General features: G+C 36.1%; 1 protein-coding gene across 1 annotated transcript in view; it reads right to left on the bottom strand.

Annotated features, from left to right (window-relative positions):
- The window catches only part of LOC117983619 (integrin beta-6-like), a 63,133-nt gene that overhangs the window by 5,635 nt on the left and 40,175 nt on the right, over positions 1 to 17,323 (bottom strand). The window lies entirely within an intron of this gene.

Here is a 17,323-nt window from a genome sequence, read left to right as displayed (position 1 = left end):
GCGTGTTTGCCTTATTGTACTATCAACATGCCTCCTATCTATCGCTTAAATAGAATTAGGGCGTCTACAGGAAAATTTGTACAATAACAGAATTTGTAAAATCTTCTAGAGTAAACAAATTTCGTACATATGCCAGAGATAATTTATTACAGTACCTACGCGGCTGAAAGTAATGTACATCGACCTTTGGAAGGAGATAGCAGATTTGTAGAGCGTTGTCTTTGTCGTTGAGACCTACAAAACGTCATATAGGTATTACTGACAGAGACAACGCTCTAAAAAGCCGAAATGTCATTCTAAAGGCCGATGTAGATTACTTTCTGCCGCGTAGGTAGGTACTGTACAAGCCTGTACCTACCTACTTAAATCAGTTTACCGATGCGATAGAACATTATGGCTAGGCATGAAATACCTACCTTTTTTCACTCGGGAAGACAACCTTAGACCGCTGCCGAGATAAGTAGACAACTGTCAAAGTTTCATCAAAATAAGTAAAAGCTACCTTATACCTATCAGAAATAAAATATTTTGGTTTTGGTTCGTTAACTGCTTAAAATCATGCACTTAGGTTATTAATTACAATAATTGAGAGGTGATCGAGGTGAAAGACTTTAGACTTACCAAACCAATTGGTGGGTTCCTAATTAAGTAGTTTCCTAATTAAGTATCTAGCTATACATTAGTTGATAATCTTCATGTGAAATAATAATTGGCATGTCTGTCTTTCCTGTGTTGTTTAAGTACAAAGAGTTTAATTGGCAATAATTGAATCGATAACGGATGTCACAATTAAATTGTAATTGATTACGTAATTTGTAATATGGTGTAGCTGGTAGCCTAATCTTTTGGACAGACAAATTCTATAGTAAACTGGATAACTTTGGTGTAATCCAGCCAGAGTTCACCTGTATTTCATTCACAGAGAAATCTTAATAAATCTAGCAGAAGTCCGCAACCGGAAAAACGCCTACTGAGTTTTCTTTGGCTAATGCGCACAGCTAATAATTATAATTAGGTAGTTAATAATATATAATATTAAGGTAGTATACAAATACGGCGCTCCACAAACATTTTATTTTATTACACTGTATTACTAGTACCTACCTATTGCATGATGCATCTTAGACTTTGTTTTAAGTCGAACATGGCATGTATTTTTTTCTACCTAGAAAAATCAAGTTAATCGAACGGGGTTTGAACATTTTAATTTAGGACCTTTTGGATTTCAGGCCGATTGAGCTATTGAGGCCTTAAATACCCACCACGACTATTATATCACTTCTGTTTTATGTCGAAACTAGTTCTCAAACAGGCATTAACAAATAAGTCTTTCAAATGATTTCTCGAATTAGATCGTTGTAATCTTATAGCTGCCAGTTGTAACTTGCAGTCAAAGTGCAGCCTTGCAACCACTTGCAGCCTATCTAAGACGTGACGTATGTAATGACACTTGCGTAAACGACTTTGACGTCATACAATCGGCTGTTTTATAGGAATACATACTTAGATACAGTATTACACATACCGTGATCTACGTTTGTATTTGTATACTTATAGAGAGAGAGCCAACGCGTGCCCAGATCTTCGTTATTTTCCCTGAAAGTTTCTCTGCGTAGAGAGGAACTATCAGCGACTATAAAGTTTGGATCATGATGGTTTTGGGACATAACAGGTAACAAAGGTAAAGAGAAAGTATAAAGTGTAATTTATTTATATTTTTTTCGGAATAGTATTAGAAATTACGTCATGCATTGCCAGACACATAGAGTCGTGTCAACTATCTGCCAGACGCTTTTAAAGTTTAATAAATTGTTAAATTTTTACAAAGCAACCCATTCAGTACTGAAAATACACGTGACGTTAGCAGTATAAGATTCAGCAAAGGTCGGTACTGAATTTACTAATTTCGGAAAGGCATTCCGAAATCCGAATCAACAGTGGCAGATGCATTTGACGATTCAAAGTAGTAAGTACTTACTTGTAAAAGTTTATTTGAATAAAAATATTTATATTCTATTTTATTGTATTCTACAAAACAACAGCTGATTTTCTTGAACCTAATAATAACAGCTGAGATACATAGTAAAATTGAAATCTAAATAAAATAAAACATCCTTTTAAAACTACAACTTGGTTCTCATGCACGTTATCGTCATACAGAATATTATCGTGACCGTAACCATTATTTATATGAGTAGTTCCATTCAGCCCTATAAAAGGGACACTGAGAGCATAGCAATACAAAATTATGCCTAATAAAAAGCAATATTGATAGACTCGGACGGGAGGTGAGTTTGACATCCTTATTATGCCGTTCGGAAGAGAACGGTACTGGTTCGTAGCTAGTGATGCATTAAGTTACTAGGGGACAAAAAATCGGGACGGGACGTCTTAGAATAATACTTAGTCTTAAATTTCAAGAGTATAAAACAAGCCATTCTATCCGAGACGATTATCTACCCGAGCCGAAGGGGAGGGCAGATATTTAAGTCGAGGATAAAATGGGGTTTATGAACGAGTTATATACACTCTGCTTTTCACTTCGATTGCGAGGAAATGAAATTATAATTTTATTCTATGTGCATGTCAATGCAAGTGCATGTGCCTAAAAATGCTAAACAGATACGAGAAACACGTCCGTACTACACGAGATTTTCTTGGAGTCAACCGCAGGCGTGGCAAAGACCAACAAGGCCCGCATTGAAATCGGGACGTCCCGCTGAATTGACGTACATGTAACAACACTATTGTACAGACAGGACAAATACGTCCTTATAGTGTTACGCGAGATATCCTCGGAGTCTTGACCTTTTATCAGAGTCCGGCCGCGTATCACACAACTGACCCTTTCATATTTAACCGAGCCAGTGTATTTGGTAATTAAAATGTGAGTGCTATTATACTGTTTCCTATAGATACTTATAACTACTTTTGATCGCCTGGCACAGGTTTTCTTTTTCCAATTTCAGGACAGTTTTATATTGCTTAATTAAACGAATGGGCCGTGAAAAGCTTGCAGACAAGCAGACAGACACTTTCGCATTTATAATATGCATTATGACGAGTCGCAGGGTGCCGCTGGATTCAGGCGGCGCAAGACCGTGGCGTGTGGAAGTCCTTACGAGAGACCTATGTCCAGCAGTGGACGTCTATCGGTTGATGATGATGATATGTATTAATGGAATATGGATTTTGTTTGAGCATCGCGGCACCGAACTGTGTAGGACGTAGGTTGTTGGTTGTATAAGTACGCCTACAGACTATTCTCTGTTTTGTGTGTATGAAGAAACAAGTTTACGACGAGGCAGGCACGTGGGTGTTTTGAACCTGTGGTATGACGAGTTTTACTGACGTAAGTAGTTTGAGGGGTTTGTTAAGACATTTAATCAAAATAATAAATGTCAATTCATAAAAGACTTGTTGGACTTGTTGTTTCAGCACTCGCTCAGTAACTTAGATAAAATAAGCGATTTTTAAGTTTACTTGAGTAAAGTTAATCTTCTATTTCAAAGACGTGTTTCCTTCCAATAAGATCGTTGCCCGATTCCCAGTAGTGGTATAATTAACGCTCTGTGAACATCTCAGAGCATCGCTTACGATGAATAAGAACAAACAGATTGACGGATGACTCAAGTCGGTTGATCAAATATGTAAATGTTTGTCTGCAGTCCGTGCGCTAACATACCGAATAAGATCTTCTTTAGGAGCCACTATAATATATAAATTCATCCTGAAATCGACCTTATTCGTGATGAATTTAAGTTTATTTTAAAGTAAAGGCTAAGTTCGGTTATCTTTTGTTTCCACGTCTTGTTATTAATAACGTGTTAAGATTGGCCTTTGTTTGATTGGTTTTGAATATCTATGACTTATTACGCTATTAAGTACCTACCTAATATTATAATAGAGGCAGATAATATATAAAATAATCGTTAGGAGGTTCCAATGGCAAAGAATTGTTGTTTTCTACCAAAGATTTATAGTTGATTTCAATTAGATAAATTTACAGTTAGGCAGCTTAAAAATGGAGCTTCAATTTTGACGTAAAAATATAGACTCTACAATATATACGTAGAGACTAAAATTTTCTGTATTTCATGCTAATTTTGCAAAAATAAGCAGAAGCTACTTGATGATAATAAAGTCGCAAAAAACCATCCCATCTGAATTTATCTTAGCATATCAGCTTAGCTGAGTAAATAGTTAAACTTACACGAAAAGATTGTAGGTTAAAGAACACAACCACAGATTAAAGAAGCTTATTTCTCTAATCTGTGCTTCCTACCCACCTAGGTATAATTAGTTTCTCTCAAGCGAAACTACCCTCGTGAAAACTGAAAAGGCGGGCCGCTAGTGCAGAATAAAATGCGTGAAAGTACCTAAATGACCGAATATTTTACAAGAATAGGTACCTACCTAGTACCTACCCATTTTCTTTTTTTTCTATCTTGTTTTTTATTAGTTGGTAGGCTTGGTAGGTATGTTTGATATATCTCGGAGCTTTGCAGCAATAGGTATTTATATTTTTATCGCTACGGACCGCAAGTAAAGAGGTAAATAAACGACGATAATAAAATAAATCCAGTCTTCTTCATACTCGTATTGCGGCACTCAGACCGAAAAAAAAACTTTAATAGCGAAAATCATTTCGCTCGCAAGAAGTATTTGCAATTTACTCGTTAACCGCCCACTCAATTCCTGAGCTTCATTTATTCCATAATAGGTAATAGGTATTCGTGAAGCAACGTGGTTTAAAGCTCGGCCAGACACAACGCGTGTCGGAAACCTATCCAACGCGACTCGGCAAGTTGTACCTAATACAATAAGAACTGGGGCCCTACTACTAGCGCTTAAAGCATTATTGTTTCAATAGCTGTAGGTACCTACTGTTTTGAAATTAGCATACAAGTTTTGTATGAAAATGGCAAAACAATAATATGAGTCACACAGCATGCACTTGAGAGCTGCGTTGCTGCGCTCCGCATTGTGATTTGTGAAATAGCATCATCAGTTCTTTGTATTTCAAATGGTCAGTGTAACGATCAGCTGTGTTAGGAGTTAGGACTGAGGAATACAGAGGGTGTGAAGTGGAGTCTTTTTGATACCAACTTAAACGGGGCTTGAAAAACTTATGTAAAAGTTTGAAATTGGTATACTGAAAATCGAACATAAAGGAGACTTAAAGGACGCCCGCCACCATTAAACCAAATAAACATATAGAGAAAGACGCGTGTGTCTGTGCTTTGGCTCCACTCCGTCCTGCTGGTGTACGTTGCGCCTCGGTCGATCGACCGAACGCTCTGCTGTCCTGAGTCGCAACCGTCGCGTGTTTTATGCCCATTTCTTTAAAGGCAAATCAACGCAGTAAAAGTGGTTGGGCGTTCGGGACTGGATTGTCCACCCACACTTTTATCTAGTTGCAACGGGAAACAGTTATAACTAGGTCTACCATCAATTTTTCCAAATATAGCAGACGCTAAGGCACAAAGAAGTAATAACCAAGGAGCCGACCAAAGTTTATGCTCCCTGGTTCCCCGAGGCCCAGGTAATTTTGGCTGAATGGGGCACTGCCTCAGCTTGATGCAGTCAGTCGACTGGAGCGCTGGTTATAGTGCACAAATGTGTAAGTACATAAACACAAGTGCATCCTCTAATTTTTTCCTCACTTTTCCTAACTCTAGTGTGCTAGGATGATAGCAATCCGGCACGCCTCGAGAGAGATCAGATGCTTTATACGTGCGACAGAAAGTGGGTTTAGGGAATTGGGCAATAGTTGCGAACGCGGAAAAACTTTCAGCTTTTACAAAAAAAGAAGGTCCAGGCTCTCACGGGCTCTTAGTCCATTAGGTAAATTCGCGACTTCAAGTTTAACCAGTGCTATGTTACTTACCAGCTGGCATAAAATTGTATGAATTAAAAGCAAGGACGCAGTATCCTACGGGATCCTTGCTCAATTTTCAATTTTATTTCTATTATATAAAGTTTGAATTTGTATGAAGTCTCAATGAGTCGGTGTTGCAGTTATTTTCAAAGTACCGTTCGATTTCCAAGAAAATCGTCGGATTTGGCTTACAATATTAATTAGGTATATGAGTGCGTTGTCAGCCATGATGTCACGTAGCGGTGAAAAGCCTAACGCTAATTGACCTTTATTTAATGCATTTCAAATATTTTTTTGCACAGGTCAGCCCTTTAGAATTAGATACTGCTATCTCAGAGTGATCTCACCTAAGCGACGCCTAAGATGGTATAGCTAACTTGGAAGGGGTATGGCAGTAATATACCCGTACCCCTAATTAGTGTCTATCGGAACGCTACATTACATGGTGGCATGGTAGGTAGTGCTAAAAAAATGGCGGAGAGTGGTACAGTGATAGCAAAGCAAGTAGGTAATCTAATCTGACTTCGAAAATGCAATATGGCGGTTTATGCAGGTCAAAGACGAAAATTAAATTTATACAAGTCCGCCTTCCGGAGTCCGGAGATTTGAGCTGGTATCTCCTCATTATAATATTATATATACTCTACTCGGTAGAAGAACACAGTCGTGGCTTAGAAACATCTGAGAATGGACTGTGATAGCCAACGTAGCACAACGTTTTCGTTTGGCGAAATATAGGAAATTATATGACGAGACGAACGCCTACCTCCGATAGGGGAGAGGCACAAGAAGAAGATCTATCATAATTTTTTTTTATTGTTCTATAGTTGTTTCAGGGTGGACTGAAAGCTTTTCCATAGTCACTGAGTATGACTAACTCGTAGCCTAACGTCTAACAACTGACCTAATATTATTTGCTCCATCAGGCTCCATCACACTTTTAACGTAATAGACTGTTATAGAACTAATCACTGTACGTAGAAACTGTGTACTCTAAGCTGGAAAGCCGCGGCTTTATGAGTAGATAAGTGTCAACGCTTCGGCCTTCACGACGAAGGGGAGGACGGCGATATGACGGGGGTCAAAAAAGGTTACACACATTGGCCTTCGTGAATTGCGGGTTATCTGCGATGCTTATAGATTCTGGCTAAGGACATCGTTAGTATGGAATTGGACAAAAATAACAGAAGTATCCATTCGAATCCGCTCACGAAATGAGCTAGATTTATGGCAATTTCTAGACTAAATCGTTAGCAAGTTGCTGGTTCTATAGAAGTAACGAAAATTAATGTTTAAAGCCCAGTTGGTTACTAATTCAGAGGCAGCGCTAACTCGTAAGTGTATAATGTAAAGAAGAAACAATGAATAGTTTCATGTCTTGAATTGCTTAGTAATTAATTATAGCAATTTATTTAACTATGTTACAAAAGTGTATTGTTACCTATACAGAAGTCACTTTGATTTGTAACAATATGAAAATGGTACCTAAACCTACATCTATTATGATTGCGTTCTGTCTGGTGCTACCTCTACCTACCGACCTCTACCTACGATTTACAAATAATAATAATTAAAGCAATTTTGTTTGTACATATTGTATTGGTCTGACAAGCAGCTAAGTTAACCATGATTGTGCCTATACCTACCTGTAGGTACATAATTATTGGAAATACCTATTTGTATATAAAACTAATTATTTAGTTATAAGTGCTCTCTTAATTTAAATTCGGTGGTGCGGCCGCCGGTTAATTTTTAACACCGAAAAATGTCTTTAATAGCTATAGCAAATTTTTGATTTTGATCAATTTATCTTTTTAACCTTGTATTTTGTTTTATTAAATTGATAAAATCCTACATCGTTATTCAATTTTCCACTAGGTGTATCACGATTTTATTTTACTTGGGATGATACCCTGCGTGCTGGTATAACCCGTTCTCGAATTATAGTTGATTAGAAGATGCCCGCGACTTCGTCTGCGTGGATTTAGGTTTTTAAAAAATCCGTGGGAACTCTTTAATTTTTTGGGATAAAAAGCCTATAAGCCTATGTCCTTCCCCGGGATGTAAGCTAACTCTGTACCAAATTTCATCAAAATCGGTTGAACTGTTGGGCCGTGAAAATTTAGCAGACAGACAGACATGCAGACAGACACACCTTCGCATTTATATTAGTATGGATTGTTGTAGATTGAACTTAGCGTGGACGTGAATCTCGGTTATCCTCTAATGATTCTTGGTATTGTTTGGACTTGTAAGAAGCGTCAAAGTAACAGAGTGGTACTGTTAGATAGGCTACATAGGAAATAGGTTGCGGTTAATGAAACTTCGTACAGAGGCCACTACTTATTGGCGAATGACTTCATACGTTGCGGTTGGTGTTTTGACGCATTGCATTTTGTAGGAAGCCCCGATAACAAAAGTATAACCCAAATATCATTATAACATACCTACAGACATATACTTTCAGATTCATAATTTTAAAATAATATTATGAATCTATGAATGATTTAATAGAAATAAATTTATACTAGTACAAAACAGACGAAACATACGACTAAAAATCGTACAATCTCGTGTATATAACCGCGTACAAAACACGAAAACAGCTAGACCGGTTTTGATGCTTTTTGTTACAGAATTAAATGAAATGACAGGGAAGGATAAGACATACTTGGATAAATCCGATAGGAGTGATAATATTATAAGTCGACGTTGGCAAAAAGCTAGAAATCTACATATTATAAGAACCGGTGTAGCGGATACAGTTACAGATACCTATAGGTAGGATATTTTAGTAGCAAGTATGTATATTTTATGTATAGAATAGAAGAGAATATAATATATTTTTATTCAAGTAAACTTTTACAAGTGCTTTTGAATCGTCAAATAGATTATTTTCCACATTTCACCGCGATTAATAGCCTCATCTGGTGACAGAAGGGCTGGCTCATTTTTTTGCGCATGGGTCAGCCTGGCTGTCCAGCGCAGAAATGCAGCCAGTATTCTTGGCACCATTCCACGCGGGCATGATTTATATAGTAATTAAATAAGGCTAACTTTAAGTTTTATTGTAATATTTTCATTAAAAAAAAATTACCACCGGTTCAGAATGCCGTTCCTACCGAGAAGAAACAGCAAGAAAATCGGCGGTTACTCTTTTGTTTAAAATTTACAATATTAGTATAAGAATCAAATGCAAGTAGAAGACTTAGGTGCATGTAGTAAAATAATATACATAGATATAAACTATAGTTATTTAATTAATTACCTTACACGGTAACTCCTTTATTTGGAGAACCTGTGTAGGTTACATATTATGTGCATTTAAAATCAACTTAAGTCCTACTTTGTTAAATTGCTCTAGGAAATAATATGTCTGAATGTTAATCATAGTCTATATAAATGGATGTCGTCGATCTGTTTATATTCTCATTGTAAAAACCTAAGTGTAATTTTAATGATAGATGATTATGGTATGGTGGCGTAAATAATTTATTAATAGCTAGGTACAGTAGTGGTTAGTACTCGTTAAACTAATTTGTCTTGCAGGTTTAGATCTTGTTTTGATTTACCTCGCCAGTAGGGAGACACGGTTTTAAAATTATAGCCTTTGTTCGATTTCAATTTACTATTGGGGGCAAATTCTAGTTGCAAATAGAATTTATTTCGCTTTGGACAGGCTACGGCCTTGTTGCGATTTGGTAATTTTGTTTTGGTTGCATACTATTCATATACAACTTAGCAGGTAGGTAGGTATATTTAGGTCCAAGGTATTAATTCATAAGCCAACAAAGGTGTCCAAGACACCATTGCTTGGTGCAGACTCACGGGATCTACTATAACTTTTCAAGTTAACGTTGACTGTGTGTAATTTTCATATACAATTTCATTACAATTTTGGCAGATTTAAGGAAAATTTGCGAAAGAAGGAAAAATTGCGCTACGAACGATCTGACAGTTATTTTTCAATAAAATTATTTGGGGCGATATTTGACTTGACATAGGTACTTTTTTATTTGATTTTGTGATTCCTTTAGATACATACCAAAACCGATCAAGGACAGGAAGGACAGAAGTCCAATTTACTGTTAAGCAGGAAGTGTACCATCGGGTCGAGGTCGTAGGTGTAGATAATCGTAATAAGTGACCTAACATTGCATTCGTTGTTCGGGAGTGGGAATTGCGTCGGCTTGCCTATTGGGTTGTAACCATTGTTATACAAAACTGTTGTTCATGTTATATTAGTGACGATTGGAAAAGCATTAAGTCTAAAGATAAAGGGAGCCCTTGGACTGCTTCTCGCTCCATTAGGGACAACTCGGTCGATCTGTAGACAACAGTCATGCGTGAAAAATGACCGAAAAACTAACTACTTACCTACTAATAATTGGATTGCTCATTTAGTAATAGAATTAAAATGAATTAAATAGCTGAATGCTTAAGAGCTCTCAATAATTACGAAAGTACCGAGAGGTTGAAATGATGATGATAATGACCGGTAGATAAGTTTAGTAGAACTTTTTGTTCTATAATTAGAAGAGACTTTTTCGCAAGGAAATGGGGATACTTTTAAAAGCTACCTACATATTTTCTAAGGAACTCTGTATCTTTGGTTTAGTTTGTCAATGATTGCAGCCTTGATATTTCGTTATCTGGACGTGTAAGGCCGACTTTGGTCTTGTACTTTCACTCTGAACCTGGCGTGTATAGTTTACTTGTGTCATGTTTTCGACAAGAGAACTTAATTACTTCTCTCGAACATCGCTTTCTCTTCGTTATCTTCAATGAATATCTAACGCTTATGATTTCTTTCTGATCTATTAGATAAGATTGTTATGATGTAATGTGATATCGGTAGATTGCGCATGAGTTAGTTGTGTGAAACAGTATTATGAAGGTAAAGCTCTAATCGTCTGAAAAGCTTGAACTTTTCATATTTAGCGAATATTACTAATAAATAACATCCAGGATTTATTAAATTGCCTATCCTTAGTTGTTAGTCGCTTTATGTATCTTAGGTACATAAGAAATATGATATGGCGTCAGATATTTTAGGTAACATAGCTTTACTTCAGTACTAACATACATTTACTAGAGCGCTCTAATTTTTCGAATTTAACATACCTAGGTAGGTATTAGATATCTAGGCAGCTGTCTATTACCCTTTTTAGGAATGATTCTTTAACTGAACACGGATAATAATTGCTGGTGGTAGGTACCAACTTAGGTTAGTTTTACACAAACATTTAGGTAGGTATCTAATCAAAACTTGAACGACAAAATAGGGAAGGAGTAATTTAATTGCTATTTAAAAATTAAAATTTACACATTGACACAGACTAATCACCGCTAATCATTTAAACTTGTAAATGTAGAGAGAGTCGCATACCTATCTACCAAAGATTGAAACAGCACAATTTGTGACCGTCGTCCGTTAACAGTAATCTAACCCGCGTTGGTCGACTTGGTACTGATAGCAACGCTGAGCTGTCAAACTAAGAGTGCAGCTGATAAGTGATAAAGCGCTAATAGTATCTAAATGAGCCTTTTATCTTAATAGGTGTTGCTAGGAAGTTTGAGTGTGAAGGTTTTGTAAGAATTTTTGAATGTTAGTACATAATTTACTTTTAGTCATCATTTCAATCGAGAGATGTCCACACTCCACTGCAGGTCTTCCACACTAAAAGTCCCGCTTGGGTCCAGTAGCACCCCGCAAATGTCCATCTGCTGCGAGGATCTTCCTACGTTATGAGTTCTTAGTTCTGACATGGGGTAGCAATTCCAGCACTTCGGGTGCATGTAGGGATGGATAATGATTATCCCGGCTACTTACTAACTTTATACTTTTTTTAAGGTATGAAAAAAGCATCATTTTTAACAAAACGAATGAGGTTATATTAAACTCAACTTTTTGGATTTCAGCCCTTTGACCGTCACGTTGCTGCTCAAAATTAACGGCAACCTGAATCCGATCTCCGTTTCATTGTAGGTTGAAATAAGCGTTTTACATCCGAATATATGCAATCCACGCTAAGATAATTACTATTATAGGTAGGATCGGGAAAACAGTGGGAACTGCAAACCGAACATGTATTACTTTGCCTTTTTTGGAAGTAAACAAAGGCAAAAAATATATATTTAACAATCAACTGTTTATATTATGTTTATTTTACTTTTTAAGATTATCGTCCTTATTGGTTGATGGATAAGGTTAAACAACGTTGTTAAACGAATTTATAGTGATTTTAAGGAAATAAAAAGTAAAGTGTAAACATAAAATTTGCATAAAGTGCACTCGGGAAGGTGGGCAAATTCTTGACATTTCCGATACCTACGTCGTGTATGAGGTTTCAGTTTGATTTTTTGGCTCGACACGGGACAAAATCACAGATCTTTAAACCTTACGGGGTAAAATGGGTCCAATCTGCAAATTGAAGAGGTTTTTTGAAGAATTACTATTTATTTAGTAGCTCTCTATACACAAAGGAGGACGGCAGCGACGAAATACCTACTACTTAATTACAGTTATTAAATACTTAATAATTATAGTAAAATTTAAAATTGAATTTGTAATGCATGCGTCTGTGTTAGTAGTTACTAAAATGTATATATAATTAATCTTAATGTAAGTGAACAGTATGTTCTTTTTGAGAATAAATTCTTTAAACCGAATTTAACGGTACTTAAGACTGATCTTTTCCGAAATAAAACGTAAAAATATTTGAATGCCTAATGATTTAGATCTACCTGTTGATCTGTTGATATTGAATCTATAGTAGTTATAGGTTTAAATGGATAAATGTCTAAATTGTGTAGTTGTTATGATAACCGGATATAATACGTCGCGAATTATCGGGTTAGCTCGTACTAGTAAACTAGTTTCGCAAGCATCCGGGACTCTTGCTTAAGTTCTAGACTTCTATCTACTCGTGTGCTCCTAGTCCTTAGTCATGATCATGATATTAATCAAATATAAAATAGATAAAAATCAAAAAATTCAAAATGCCTATCTATAGCCTATCGGTATATCCACATACTAAGTATATCTCGATGTATAAAATTATAAATAAACTAATATTATAAATTATAAATAAACTAATATTATAAATGTGAAAGTATGTCTGTCTGTCTGTCTGCTAGCCTTTCACGGTCCATCAGTTCGACTGATTTTGAGGAAATTTGGTACAGAGATGGCTTGCATCCCGGGAAGGACATGGGCTATTTTTTATCCCGGTTAATCAAAGAGTTCCCAATCCCACTAGATTTTTAAAAACCTATTTACACGCAGATGAAATCGCGGGCTTCATCTTGTACGATAATATATTATTATCTTTATCTTAAATATTAGTCATACTAAGCTGTTTGTAAAAAGATTGGATAAATTATGTCCTGAATGTTATATATGGCACAATAAATTTATGAAATATGAGTTTTCAATTGAGGTTTTTGTGTTTTATGATAAACTACATCAGATCGGGTCGAGTCGTATATTAGCGTTGAATATAAAAAACCGGCTGGTTGAATATAAAGTGCGAGTCAGGCTCGCGCAATGAGGGTTCCGTACTGCAGTCTTATTTTTTCGACATTTTTCACGATAATTCAAAAACTATGATGCATAAAAATAAATAAAAATCTGTTTTAGAATGCACAGGTGAAGACCTTTCATATGATAGTTATCTTACTAAGAAAATTGAAAATACTAATTATTAGTTTATGACCACAATTAAATTTTTTTTGTGTGATGTACCTAACCACAAATTCACGGTTTTCAGGTTTTTCCCCTAATACCAGCTATAAGACCCACCTACCTACCAAATTTCATGATTCTAGGTCAACGGGAGGTACCCTGTAGGTTTCTTGACAGACAGACGGACAGACAGACAGACAGACAGACAGACAACAAAGTGATCCTATAAGGGTTCCGTTTTTCCTCTTGAGGTACGGAACCCTAAAAATGTTATTCTAAGTTGTTTTCATCTGTGGTGGCTTGATGATTTATTAGTTAGATTTGAGATAAACGAAATTTGTCATTTTTATTTAAACATGCGTTAGGTACTAGGTCTTGATTTATGTGCATAAAGTGAGATAAATAAGTAGGTATAAGTCAAACACACTTTGTTATAAAGGTTCTTAATTTATTTTGGCTGTTATGTTTTGGTTAAAGATACATTTCTGGTACTTATCTTAATTTTTCTTCGAGTCATCTATCTATCCATGAAATTTGATCTTAGAAAACTAGGTATTATGATCGCTAAAAATGCGTTCCCTAGCGAAAAACAAGGTAGATGATAGGTCTATAACTCCTTTCGCGTGTGTTTAGCTTTCAAAATTTTTGAAAAGCTAAACAAACGCGAAACTGTGTGAACTCTGGGATAATTCTGGAATTTTCTGGGATAAAAAATAGTCCATCCTTCCCCGGAATGCAAGCTACTCGTGTACTGTTGGTCAACATCGGTAAAAACAGATAGAGCCTGAAAAGCTAGCAGATAGACAGCCAGACACACTTTCGCATTTATAATATTACCTAATATGGATTATTAGTTTATATTCTTTTTAATAAAATAACGATGAATAATGATACAGCTATTCTAAATAATATCTGTCCCGGCTTTACTCACGTGTGTAGTCGACGTTAGCCCGACTAGTTTCGAACCCATACGGGGTCCTTTTTCAAGGGAGTCCGTTCGCGCACGTGCCGCGGTTTTGACTCGTATGCGTATGCTTTGGTGCGTATGGGTTCGAAACTAGTCGGGCTAACGTCGACTACACACGTGAGTAAAGCCGGGACAGTTTAAACGCTAAAATGATACAGCTACTATAATTAAACTTAAGTCGAAGTAAAATGTATAATATAGTGTATAATAATAAAGCCTTATCGCGTAGTGTGTGATGCTATGCATTCCACATTCTGCATTAAATTGATTTATAATGCGTAATAAATTAACGTAGCTCATATCGTGGCTTAATGTACCTACTTGATAATTATTATAAAGGAAATAAGTTATAAGTATGGGCTACGTTAACTTACTCATGTCTGGAAATTATACTTTTTTTATTTCTTGCTTACATTTTCCTTCGTGTATGTTATATTATTATCCACCATAATCAAGCTCTACGAAACGAAGCAATTTCAGTAAGTGTATTGACTTAATAATATAATATCTATCTTTATAGTCCTACCTAGAACCTTAATAATTTTATTGTAAAAAAACTAAGTCGCGGTTTGGCGCAACGTATGAGACTTACATCCGTACTCAGAGTCGCTTAATCGTTACTTAAGTTTAGTTAAACGAGACAGAGTTATATCTGTCACATAAATCTGTCTCGTTTTAACTCAATCTTAAGTAACGATTAGCGACTCTGAGTGCGGTTGTTAATCTTAATTTCTAAACTTCAATAGATTTCAATGCGGTTTCCACTATCATTATGGAAAAATTTGCGAGGAGGATTTTTCATGCGTTGTTTTCCAATTTTTTCTACGCAGAACAGAATAGTCTTTGTTTTCGTAGATATTATGTCCTGTATATAAAGCATATAATAAATGTATTATATAGAAAAGAACATAAAGGGTCGTCGACGTTGCAAGTGCGACTCGCATCGTGTGAAAAAATCCCGGCGAGTAATGCAGATGACTGCGAATGATTGTCGGTATAGGGTGTGGCCACATTGGTAGGGCTGGTGTAAGCCTAGATTTTTTGTTTTAACTTATATCAGTTGAATTCTATCATTGTCATTGACACCAGTCTCGGCTTTTTATCTAGTGCTTTGGTCTAAAAGTGTGGTGTAAATTGTTCACTTTTCGTTTTGTCTAAATAAAAATTAATAAAATAAATAAATTGTGTCTGTTTGTTTGCTAGCTTTTCATGGTGCAACTATTTAATAAATTTTGATGAACTTTGTTACAAATGGGTTATTTTTTGTCCCGGAAAATCAAAGAATTGCCGCGTAATTTTTGACAAACCTAAATGAATGATGATGAAGTCGCGGGAATCATCTAGTTTTTGAAAAAAAAAAATCTGAGTGAATAAGAAACAATTACCTCAATAATATTTTATAGCACAATTAGAAACATTGGTTCGCCTAACAAAATGTATAGTTTTAACTTATTGTGCTATCACAATTACTGGAACTACTGGAAATTGAAAAAAATATGATATGTGGAAAAATTAGAAAAATTAGACCCATACAATGATGACAACCCTACGGGGGCCTAAACGATATAAACATGTGGCATTGAATAAACACTATGACACGCCGCTTTGCCACATTCTGCGGTTGGCTCCGCAAATTCTGAATAATTCATTGTACCTACCTATATATTTTTATTGCACTCGTTGATTAATTTTATTGATCCATTACATTAAATTATTTATTATTTACCTAACACATAAATGATAATATTTTCAATAAATATAAAATAAAAAAACCGGTATCCATTGAACAATGAACGTACACACAATATTGAAAGGTCTGAATTAACTACTAAATTTTGTCCGACTTCAAAAAATACATTTTATTCAATTCGATGCTATACTGTTCATAGCTATTATTTTGAACAAATATTAACTATAAAATTGAGAGTTTTTTAACCAACAACGGACATATTTTTTTATTTCGATAAAGAAATATAAGCACTTAGGTGAAATATAAAGTAGCAAGACCCTGTTCATTAAAAAAATATCGTAATTAGCTTCCTCTCTAGATATCAATCCACGTGTCCGACCACTAGGTTGTAACCGCAAACCAGCATATCATTTACGTGTAACTACTAGATACGCGTATCAACTAAGTGTGGTGCAACCCCACGAGCCTGCTGCATCGAGTCACGTAATCCAGTCTGAGTCGGTGCAGCTACGACTAAAGGTTCGTACGCACCTGAGCGGCGCGGCGCGGCGCTTCAGTCCGACTGCAGAACGCTTCACCTCAGGCCGCTCGACGGTGCCTACCGCACTACAACTTCAGTACGCGGCAGCTCGCGTCACTTGCGCGTCACTTCTACACCCGTTCGCGTACGAGCAACAACGTCGCAAGATGAGCGACAGTGAAGAGGATTTGATTATTATTTCTTTGTTGTGCAGAAGAAGAACGAATTATCGAAGAGAAAAAACCGGCCAAGTGCGAGTCAGGCTCGCGCAATGAGGGTTCCGTACTACAGTCGTATGATTTCGATAATTCAAAAACTATGATGCATAAAAATAAATAAAAATCTGTTTTAGAATGTACAGGTGAAGACCTTTCATATGATACCCCACTTGGTATAGTCACTCACTTCGAAAGTTGAAAATACTAATCTAAAATATTAGTTCATGACCACAATTTAATTTTTTTTGTGTGATCTAACCCTAAATTCACGGTTTTCAGATTTTTCCCCAAATGTCAGCTATAAGATCTACCTACCTGCCAAATTTCATGATTCTAGGTCAACGGGAAGTACCTACCCTG

Source organism: Maniola hyperantus, chromosome 1, assembly GCF_902806685.2.
Source record: "Maniola hyperantus chromosome 1, iAphHyp1.2, whole genome shotgun sequence".
NCBI classification, from domain to species: domain Eukaryota; kingdom Metazoa; phylum Arthropoda; class Insecta; order Lepidoptera; family Nymphalidae; genus Maniola; species Maniola hyperantus.
Note: the sequence above shows the minus strand (reverse complement) of the source record. Positions and strands in the feature narration are given on the sequence as shown.